Source organism: Quercus suber, unplaced genomic scaffold (genome assembly GCF_002906115.3).
Source record: "Quercus suber isolate HL8 unplaced genomic scaffold, Cork oak 2.0 scaffold_307, whole genome shotgun sequence".
NCBI classification, from domain to species: Eukaryota; Viridiplantae; Streptophyta; class Magnoliopsida; order Fagales; family Fagaceae; genus Quercus; species Quercus suber.
Window position 1 is genome coordinate 703,668 of NW_027069763.1, and position 11,438 is coordinate 715,105.

Below are 11,438 nucleotides of genomic sequence, written 5' to 3' on the forward strand. Positions count from 1 at the left end.
CATAGGGGACTTAACAGTTTCACTCACAATCTCACTCGCAGAAGGTTCAGAAGAAGATGGAAGAACAAAGTTTGTGGAATGTGGTGCAGAATCAAAGATGCTTTCAACATATCCTAAACCAGATTTATCAGAAGGATACTTTTGAACATTTAACATGTGATCAAGTTTAGCACTAGCAGATCTACCAACAGATAAATCATATTCCAAAATTTTAACTTTATCAAGCAAGAGCATGTTCTCAGATTTAACATTGTTCAAAAGATCATTAGCATCAAACAAATTAACAAGCAAATTCTTCTTTTCAAGCTCAAGAGATTCAATTTTCTTCAGGCCAAGTTCAACATTCATAGCATCCTTTGCAGCAATTTTGCAAAGTTTATTGTAGGCCTCTTGAAGATCTGCATCCTCAGAGAGTTCCCTATCAGAAGGGTTCTCTTCAACAGATATACTTTCATTTACTACAGCAGTAGTAGTAAAAGCAATGAAATTTCCATCCCCGTCACATCCAGACTCATCATCAGAAACCTCATTATCACTAAGGGTTACAGCCATAGCTTTACCCTTAGATCTCAAAAATGTAGGACATTCAAATTTCACATGATCATATCCTTGACAGCCAAAACACTGAGCACCCAAAGGATTGTTTGAAGATTGACCAACTTTTTCTCTAGGTTTTTCAAAATTATTAACCTTAGTGGGATCATTCTTCCTAAAGTTTCTAGGTTCAACAGTGTTTGTACCTCTTGCCTTTCTATTGTTATTCCTAAGAAAGTTTCTAAAGTTCTTGGCAAGGTAAGCAATCTCTATAGCAAAGAGCTCATCATCAAATCCACCAACATCAACATCATCAACTGACTTAAGAGCCATTGATTTGGATTTGTTCACTTTGGGTAGGTCAGACTCATAGGACTGAAGAGATCCTACAAGCTCATCAACAGGGATGGTGTCCACATCCTTGCTCTCAGTAATGGCAGTCACTTTGGGTCTAAAGCCTTCAGTTAAAGATCTAAGTATCTTCCTAACAATTTTAGGTTGATCATAGATTTCACCCAAATTAAAAGCAGAAATTAACAATATCATTTAATTTAGCATAGAATTTATCAAAAGATTCATCATCAGACATTCTAATGCTTTCAAATCTAGAAGTCAATTGCTGCAATTTATTAATCTTTACTGCCTTTGTGCCTTCATGCACAGTTTGGAGGATTTTCCAAGCAGTGTGAGCATCCTCAACATTAGAGATTCTCTTAAATTCCTCCATAGAAACAGCATTGAAGATGGCATTTATAGATTTGCTATTGAAGCGTGCTGCTTCTTTTTCAAAAATTTGCCACTCACTCACAGGAGTAGTGGGCTTCTGCCATCCGTATTCAACGAAATTCCAAACCCTCTTATCAATAGATTTCAAGAATGCTTTCATCATTACTTTCCAATAAGCATAGTTATTCCTATCAAAGTGAGGAGGAACAACAAGAGAGTGTCCATGCTCCATGACAACAGGGGTCAAAGATCAGCTCCGAGATCAAAAAATCTCTAACAAGAGAGCTACCCGCTCTAATACCACTTGAACGGTTTTAGACCCCTTAAAACAACCAGTTTAACCTCGTTAATTAGCCAAGTGATTAACTTAGTCAATTTAAGCAATTCTAGGTTATCACAAACATACAATCATATCAAAAGTATAAAGCAGCGAAAATATAAAAAACACAATGATATGATCATCCAAGAAACCACACGGTAAAAACCTGGGGAGGATTTGACCTAGCTATCCTCAAGGTAAACCTGGATCCACCATGCGAAAGAATCGAAGTTCATACAAAAGGGCTTACAAGCTCCCCGCTTGACTTCCTAATGCTACCCACCAGTAGAACTTACTGACCCGACCACGTGCAAGCTCTGAATCCACGGACTCCTTCTTTCTTGGATTCTCCAATCAGCTACAAGCACCCACGCTTGATAATCTTTAAGTTTCAATGGTAACAATCGAGTTGATCATCAAGATGTTGAAGTAATCTCTACCTTGAAAACCCTAAACTTTGTGTAAAGGAAAGCTCCTCTAGATCTCACAAGAGATTTACACAAAACAGCAAAGTATGAGCAACAACTCAACTGGAGCAACTCTAAAAACGTGGCTAAGGTTTTTCTTTATATACTTAGGGTAAAAATAGAAAACCCAAAACGTTTAATGAGTTAGGGCTGAGTTGGAATATTCTGCAGAAAAACATTCTGCCCGAGATTCGATCGATCGAGTCTTTCTTTCGATCGATCGAGCCAGGCCGAAATGCACCAATGCATCTGCAGCCTCTCGATTCCAACTTTACATGAAAGACCCAACTTTGAGCAAGGTTAAACAAGACTAAACAACCTGTTTTGATCATGGTTTACCAACAATACAAATTAAAGTTCTAAATACATAAAATCCTAAATCTTTAAAACCTAACAGGCATGAATGAAGTTTATGTGAGAGAATATCTTTTTTTATAAAAAAAAATTATTATTTACATGTGTTTGATAATTTTGCATAAATGGTGTTTGAAAAATGCATGTTGAAACAATTTTAGGATGTTCGCATAGTATAAATTAAAATGTTAAACCTTTATTTTCTGCCATTAATTATTTTTCATGGAAGAATTGCTCGTTTTCATCTCCACAATTAAAAGATTTTTTTCTTTTAGATGCAACTAAATTTTGCAAACTTACTTGGAATTTTCAGATTTTGGTTCATTCTTTGTAATAATAAATTTTTTTTTGGTAGTGTAGGCATGCGATGCTTCTATTCTGTTGGGTTTGCTGAAGAAGAAAGAAACAATGATGCTCTTGTATATGTAATCTATCAGATTTGTTACATGTTTATCACGGCAAGCATGCAAGACCAAATTATGCAACATTTTTGGAGAGACATATTGATAGGGATCAAGTTAAACACGTCCACTTTGATAAGGAGATGAAGATGAAGTTTAAGTCCCATGTATTTCAATATTAGTTTAGATCGGGTTTAATAAGCTTTAGCTATCTTACAGTGTTGGGTAGATTCTCATAGATCGGGTTTAATATGCAACATTTCAGATTTTGCTTGTAATGTTGATTTATATTCAGCCACGTGGAATAAATAATGTTTGATTAGTTTATTAACTTCTGTGAACCATTTAAAACACAAGATTTGAGCTCCTTTTGTATAGACCCTTGTTATCATTTTGGTGTTACATAGTTGTTCTATTGTTGCATGTTATGAACCATTTCTAAGAGTTATGGAAGTCCATTTAGTGTGATGTCTATCATGTAGGTGGAGTCGTTTTCTAATTCAATTAGGTCAATTTAACCAGTCGTGTTTATTGAGTCTCTTGCTTTCAAGTCCTACTGTGTCAGTTCTTAGCAATTTTCTTTCCTTCATTTTAATGGTTGTGATTCCTTGTTTTTTCAAATTTAAATGTTGTAATTGCTGGTATAAAACCTTTTGTGTTGCAATCCTAATTTCTTTTGTGTTAAAACCAGCTCCTTTTAGTGTTAGAACTAGCTAGTAATTCAAGTAAGTTGCATGATTGCTTGTTAATTTTACAATTGTTGCAAACTTTCATATCATATTTCTCATAAACCATGTACAAAGAAATCTCCCAACTTTTATTACTTCTTCAAAAAGTATAAAGAAAACCAAGATCGCTTAACAAAACAATGACTAAGGAATTACTTGGCCAAGACCAATTATTTATTGGGGCAAATAGTTAACAGAGACAAAGGGAGCAACAATTGAGAGAAAAAAAAAACACATCATTCTTATAGAAAACAATTGCTTACTATAATTCAATTAGATTTCTCTAGAATAATATTACAATCAAAGATTTACATGTATAATCATTTACTTCTTAAGGTCACAAATGATCTTAGACAAGTGAACAAATCAACCATTGGAAACCAACAACCTTGGACAACTATGCAGCGCAAAAAGTAACTCTCATCATTTGGCATTCAAAAAACTCCATTCCCTTCTACCAATGTTATAAGATTGCACATCAACAAATTGCAAAAGTAGCTTAAACTTGGCCACTTCGTCCCAGTACACCAAAATAAGAAACCATATCAAGCTCTTTTTTTGTTAACAATTGAAAAGCACATTTTTGTTTGTTTTTTGCAACTTGACACACATTACTACAACTTGGACCCAAAGATTTACAATCACATATTTTGTACTTCCAAAGGCAAAAATAAATGCAAGAATTTTACAAAAACAAATACGAAGCAATTAGACAATAAATATAAAAATTTTGAAACTAAATTATTCACTCATTGCAAATATACTCAATATAGGTATTCACAAGATCCAATGAAAATACTACTGCTTAAAGTTTAGGTATATTTCGACTTTCTTCAAATAACAATATTACTTTGCTTTTACAAAATAATGTTTGAAAACTCAATGATCCAAATTCAAATAAAAGAAATGTGCAAAGCTAGTAATCATTGATGCATTTTATCAAACAAATGAGTGCATAAGGAATGAGCACAAGATGTAAAATCAACAGGACATAAATTCCTAAATACCCAATACAAAAATCATTCAAGATACATCATTCTATCAAAGACTAACCATAATCATCAAAGAGATCAACATGGATACATGGATATCAAAGGAATCAAAAGAATAAAAAAAAAAATCATCAATAAGAAAATCATATGGAGGACCTGTTTGATAAAAAAAAAAAAAATGTTTCCTATCAATTCAAATCAAAACTATTAATCTACACTTTCAATAATTCTGTTATGCAAAAAACACATGTTTTGAAAGACTTCACTAAGAAATAATTTTATAACCATAATCATCAAGTTATTTACACCCATATAACAACCTTATGTGTTTGATCCATGCATGAACCTTAAGACCATTATAAGAACCCACTTCCTGACCTAGGCAAAATATGTCTTGTGAGAAAAATGATAAACTTTCTCATTGTGGGAATGAACATTAAATTACTCTGCTCTTGTGTACAAGAAGTAGGAACTAAAACAGAGAACTATAACAATGGAGTAACGACTACTAACAAAATATCTAATTGACTGGCCTAATCCACTAATGAAAACATGACAAATGCCAAAGCCTAACTGATTAAATACAATGCATATACGACCTAAAGATTGATACAGAAACTATAGCTAAACTACTTGTCATTTACTATGCTTGCAACATTGCTGAAACTAAACCAATGAATAACTTGCAACTTGGACTTGTAAATGTGCAGTAAATGTGTGATCTGATTTATTCCATTGCCATGTTTCATTCACTGCAAGTTTGCAATTTAATCCATTGCCAGCTTCTTTTTTAAAATTTAAAAGGGTTAATTTTTTTAATGTGTGATCTGATTTTCTTCTTTAAATGTAAAAAAATTTTATCATAAAAGTCCACAAATAGTTGACTGAAGTAGTGCTTGCTCATAGAAATAGAAGGGATACCTTTAATGCGCAATGCTCACAGAAATAGTGCTTACACTTGGTTACAACAACATCGACAAAAGGCTGCCTGCAAATGAAATAGAGCACTCACAAACCAGTGCAAAACCATTTTAACCAAATGTTCAGATTTCAAACACACAACCCTATGAATCTTACCACAATGAAGAGAGGAAAAAAGATCCAACCCTGCTTATCATCCCAATGTTCCTGTGAACAATAGTCGATTATGTAAGAATGGAATAAAAAATTTTAAATAATTAATTGAAGAAAAGGGAGCAAAATGACGGAAGGTAAAGCAAGGCAAGCTCTGTATTTTTGCCACTCAGAAACACATTTGTCTTTCTTCCATTAACCCTTCACGGACTTCTCTAAATACCATTTGTACATTATATTTTTTTTGAAGAATAAATAATAATAAAAAAGCCCCTTTTTCCCTAATAAATTAAAAAAGAAGAAGGATGGATTCGGATTTGGAAGTTGGAACCTGTTGAAGCAATTGTGGTAGGCAGCTCTGAGATGGGCTAAGGATACGGCTGTACGCCAACAACAGCATCTTTGTACACCATTTTTTTTTTCCTACCGGCAACCTGTGGAGGTGGTGGAGGAGAAAGAGTGAGAGAAACGTAGAGAGAGAGAGAGAGAGAGAGAGAGAAATGTAAATGAGAGAGATGCAAAACTCAAACTTTTTTTTGGGTTTAGAAATAGGTTTGGAAGATAATAAATGAGGGTAATTAATTAGATTCTAATCAAAATATTTGTAATAATTATAGTATTTTTTTCAACAGTTGAATCTACTTAAATCCAATGGTTTAAAAAATGTGTAACTCTAAGCAATGTTACACCATCCAATAACTTGTTATTGAATTAATATTTTGAAAATCTAATCGTTGAATTATATGATTTATATGTTCTTAACATGCATGCTAATTTTCATATCAATTGGATATTATTTACCATTTAATCTATAAATTCATCTTTTATGCATTATGTTAAACTACAAAAATTTGAATTTTAACAATTGATTGATGACATGACTATTAATCTTTGATCACCTCAAAATTTTGCAAGTATGAAGAATATATGAAAATAATGTAATCTAACGGTGGATTTGTCAATATTCGCATCCAATTAAAAAATATTGAGTGGTGTAACATTACTTAGAGTTATACCAGTGTAACTTGAACCCAACCCCCCCCCCCCCCCACACACACACACACATATATATATATATATATAATTGGTTATACCTAGTTGGGCTTTTATTGGGCAAGGCTGGGTTTTCTTACAAATGAATTCATTAATGATGAAAAAGAAGTAATGGGTCCAACTTAATTGTGTGATAACACGTACGGAGTGGATTTGTAAATCGTCCATTGTCCCTTCTTTTGACGTGATTATCCTTTTCTTCATGAAAAACTTTAAATCCCTCACATTAGCAATTCTCGTAATTGCACTCGTTCAAATATAAACTAATTCAAAATGGAATTTGTAGGGTCTGTTTTTGTAGCCCAAGCCCTAATTGTTTGGATATAAGCCCAATGAACCTAGAACAATAAATTTGTAAAGAGTGAATGAAAGAGCTAGGCTAATTGTGAACTAAACAATAGTTAACTATGGTTTTAAAGAAGGAACAGATATAAAAACACACTTCAAGGCTTTTCAATTTGATGTCCGAAGAGGAATATTATTGAATGAAAGGTGAATACAATTCTTAGAGCTTTAGTGCCTTCCTTTTTCTGCCTTTTTCTTTTTCCCCCTTTTATCCAGAGGCTTTTTTCCTTCATATAGCATCCTCTCTCATCATCTTCATCATCCACTTGTTCTTCATCTAAGTGTCCACTTGAGTATATGTCACGTCAGGTCTTCTCTTTAGCTCTCTGTGAGTGGTAATAGCTGAGATGACACTGTTCAGGGGTCTTCTCCACATTAATGCGGCCAGAAAAGCAGATATAGTGCATTTAATGTGGTGGTGGCAACTTTTCCTTGTAGATATTTCTCCATTCTTCTCATCTCCAGGTATGCCCAAAGCTTATCCAGATCACTGAAGTCGCTAGGAAGATCACTCGAACCCTTCAGATATTTGCTTGACCAAGAATTTTTGCATCCGAGGAGAATGACCTCTTCGGACCACTGGTCCTCTCTTCAGACTATTCCCTCTTCATTTCCAGGTGTCTTTCTTTCATACGGACTCCTTCTCAATAACCTTCACCTCTTCAGACACACAGTATCCTTCAAATAGGGTCTTAGGCCCAATACATAAATTTGGGCTTCCACCCCCCACAATAGCCCCTCAAAATTTTAATTTTTCCCTCGTATCCGAGGAGGAAAAAAAAAAGATTTTGATTTGTTACGGAATAAAAGTCAAAAGTACAAAAATATCTGAGTTCACACGTGTAGGAGCATAAATTTAGGCGCTTCATAACTGCTGCTGCCGTTTCAATATTCCCAAAGCGCTATTAATTACTCCAGGCGGCATTTTGTCTTTGTTATCCAATGGTGGCCTACTAATTCAACGGACGTGGTTCTTCCTCGGAATTTGGGCAGAATGACTCCTACCCCTTCGTTTGTCTCTATATAAAGCCCCAGAAGAGGCTTTTCCTCCTTTACTTTACAGATTCTCAGACTTTTCAGCGAACTAAAGCATTCAAATCCATCGAGCTCCTCAATCATCAAATCCAAAATTTGCAAGAATCTCTACAAGTTTAAAGATCATTCCCCGATCTAGTTTGTGTAAGTTCTCATTTACTCAAACCTTTCATCTTCTCCTCGGCTAGCTTCCTCAGCCTTCAAGTAGTCAATCCCCAGTCACTACATTTAGAGTCTCCTCTTTCTAGTTTATCTGAGATGGGTAGATTTCAATATCTGGTGGACAGCCCCACCCAGATGGAGGAATTTAAGGCCACATACCACATACCTCAAGATGTGGGTTTGAGATATTGCCCTCCAGAAAAATACTAACAGATCGAAAGGCGAGTGAAGTTATAATCTCCATCATCGCCTTCCTGAAATGAGGAATGACTATCCCTATGGGCCCCATCACCACTAATTACCTTCGAAACCATAGGCTTAGTCTTGAACAATGCGCGCCTAACGTCTTTAGGATCTTAGGAGCAATTGACGATTTGAACCGTCATCTAGGATTGGGACTCACCTGGCTGAACGTGGTACATATGTACAAGTGTCACAGTCAGAAAGTAGCGGGATATTATCTTAAATCCCGATCTAACATTGTTAGGCTCGTCTCCTGCCTTCCCAAATCTAACAAAGGTATGAAAGACAATTATTTGATCGTTTCGGGTGCGTGGCATGATGGTCTTCACTGCCCAACCCAACCAAGAGAGCCAGGTGGGGGCATCTTAGATTTAGGTTTGCTAACAGTAGATTTAGGATTGACCTTTTTTTTTTTTAACAATTTTGTCCTCTCTTTGTGTTATTATTTTCAAGTTTCTGACTAAGTTCTGTTGTGATGTTGACAAATAAAGACCCCCTCGGCTGAGTCTCACAAATACCGTCGCGCTCAACTATCTACTACGATTGGAAATTTTTGTAAGTGAAGACGGGCAACTCCAGTAAGTTCCCCTCATTCTTGGTTACACGCCCAAACCGTCCAATTTTCAGCTGGTCGGCAACGCGATAAGACAAGGAGATTATCGCATTAACCGCATCGACGTTGCTCGGAAAGATTTTTTGGCTCCGTTCGATCTTCCCCCCCATGCCACATCCAAATCCACAAGGTGTACCGCTACTCGTCCAGTCGATTCAACAGATTCCCCTCGAACCAACAGCAAAAGGCGAGGGTGTTACTTCTTCGACTTCATCACTCGAAGAGCAAATTGATAAATTTACCTTCGGAGAGGCCTCAGAAGAGGTTCGAGTGATACACGTTTCGAACGCCAAGGGGGAAGTTGATAGGCAATCTAGTGTCCGCCCTCTTATCTTGATTATAACTCTTCCAGAAGACTCTTCGGATGAAGAAGACGACATGGCGAGCTTGAAGGATTTGATGAAGAATAGGGGCAAAAAAGTTGGGCCCAAGGAGACTGGTACGTCTCAACCAGTCATTAGTCTTCCTCCACTACCTCCTCAAATTCCTTCGAATCTCGACTTAAAACCATTGCCAGATATGAAGAAGAAGAGACCCATTACGATTAATAAAGAAAGGGAGGTGGTGCCTTCAAAAGAGGCTAAGCAACAGTAAGTAGAAAAGGGCCAGCAGAGCAGAAGGGCTTCGTCAACTAAGAGCCGAGACGAAGCTCTTGCCACTGAGGTGCGCCGAGGGCCGCGCACCTAGTCCCCTAAATTGGAGCTGGACGGTGCTCCCATCCCCTAGGATACCTCCCTCAGGAATTACCACGGGGGGAGGGCAGGTTTAGTTGCTGAAGCCCTGGAGCAGCCACTTCTCCTTCCAAAGGATATGGAGTCCTACAGGCGCTTCAGCCAGTATGAACTCTTCTTATCCCTCAAAAGGGATTTGGCCATGGTAAGTGAACTAATCCATTTTTTCAATTAAAATATTGATTAATTAATTAAATAATTAATTTTTTTTACTTTATATTGAAATTTTTTCTTCTATTATATAGATTACCCAACAGGTTTACGTGACCGAAGAGTGGAATAAAAGAACCTTCAATGAAGCCAAGGCCGAGGCTCACACTCGGTCTGAGGTTGAAAAATCTCTGGGTAGTCTGAATGAAGATTATTCTCGGCTATCCGAGCAGCTGAGAGATATGATAAGCCAAAGGGACAATCTTGATGCTGGCCTGAAGACCGCTGAAAAGTAGGCCGAAGACCAACACAAGCAGTTGCATATGACCGAGATCAATCTGGAGACAGAGAGAGAGAGAGTCAGTCAAAGGTTTTCGTGCTGAACTAAAGAAAGCCAAGGAAGCTGCTCAGTTGGCCAAGAAAGCTTATCAGCTGGCCAAAGAGGCAGTGGAGGCTGAGAGATAGGCAGCATATACTCTTGGGGTGGAGGAGACCCAATTTAGACTCACTGAGGAGTTCGCGAAGGTTTGTAGGGAATATTGTGATATAACTTGGGATAAAGCCCTCGAAGCCGCTGGGGTCCCTCTAGAGGCTGACTTGAGGCAGCCTAAAAGCATTTTCTACCACTCAGACATTTGTGAACTAACAGAAGCTTCGGAGCAGCCTGTAGTCGACCAGACCCTTCCTAATCCTACTGAAGCACCCAAAGAGCCTAGTCAAACTGGAGACCAAGGCAAGCAGGCTGAGGATCAGACCACAGATGCTGCTACCCAGCCGAGCCATACTGTTGACCAATATCTAGGAATTTCTATTTCGTACTTGTATTAGTTAGTTTTTTTTTTTTTTTAAGGGATTGCAATGTACTTTCTTTTTAATAAATGAAATTATTCTTCTATTTTCTGGCTTCATCGTACATGTTATGAAATTTACTATTGTGAATAACTATAACTTGTAACTACAATAATACAGGCAGACTTAACAATAATATCAGGCCAGTGATGTAAACACCTCATTCAAATACTGGAAGAAGTAGGTCATACAAGAATTATTAACAAACATAGAATGCAATGAATGATGTGAAGATATTACGAGTTTTCTTGGATATCCACCAGGAGTATTACTAAGTATTGATTTTAGGATTATTCCAATATCTAGAACTACAAGACGAAGTTATTTAGGTATGACTTGTTAAATTTAAACTTTGATAATGACTACAAGACAGCGTTAACTAACCCATATCATTTAGTCCGAGGACTTCAGGCATAAGTAGATTTAAGTTCAAACACTTAGGAGACTTGTAAACGAGTGTTAACTAACCCAAATCATCTGGTCCGAGGACTTCAGGCATGATTGGACTTAAGTTTAAACACTTAGGAGACTTGTAAACGAGTGTTAACTAACCCAAATCATCTGGTCCGAGGACTTCAGGCATGATTGGACTTAAGTTTAAACAATTAGGAGACTTGTAAACGAGTGTTAACTAACCCAAATTATCTGGTCCGAGGACTTCA

The 11,438-nt window shown here is 36.7% G+C and overlaps 1 long non-coding RNA gene across 1 annotated transcript; it reads right to left on the bottom strand.

The window, feature by feature from the left end:
- Positions 1–2,567: 2,567 nt before the first annotated feature.
- Positions 2,568–6,088, bottom strand: LOC136071381 (uncharacterized). The gene is made up of 3 exons (XR_010632676.1): positions 5,927–6,088; positions 5,599–5,649; positions 2,568–5,509 (listed from the first exon to the last, which is right to left on the bottom strand). It is a non-coding gene; the product is annotated as an uncharacterized LOC136071381 (long non-coding RNA).
- Between the last annotated feature and the right edge of the window lie 5,350 nt (positions 6,089–11,438).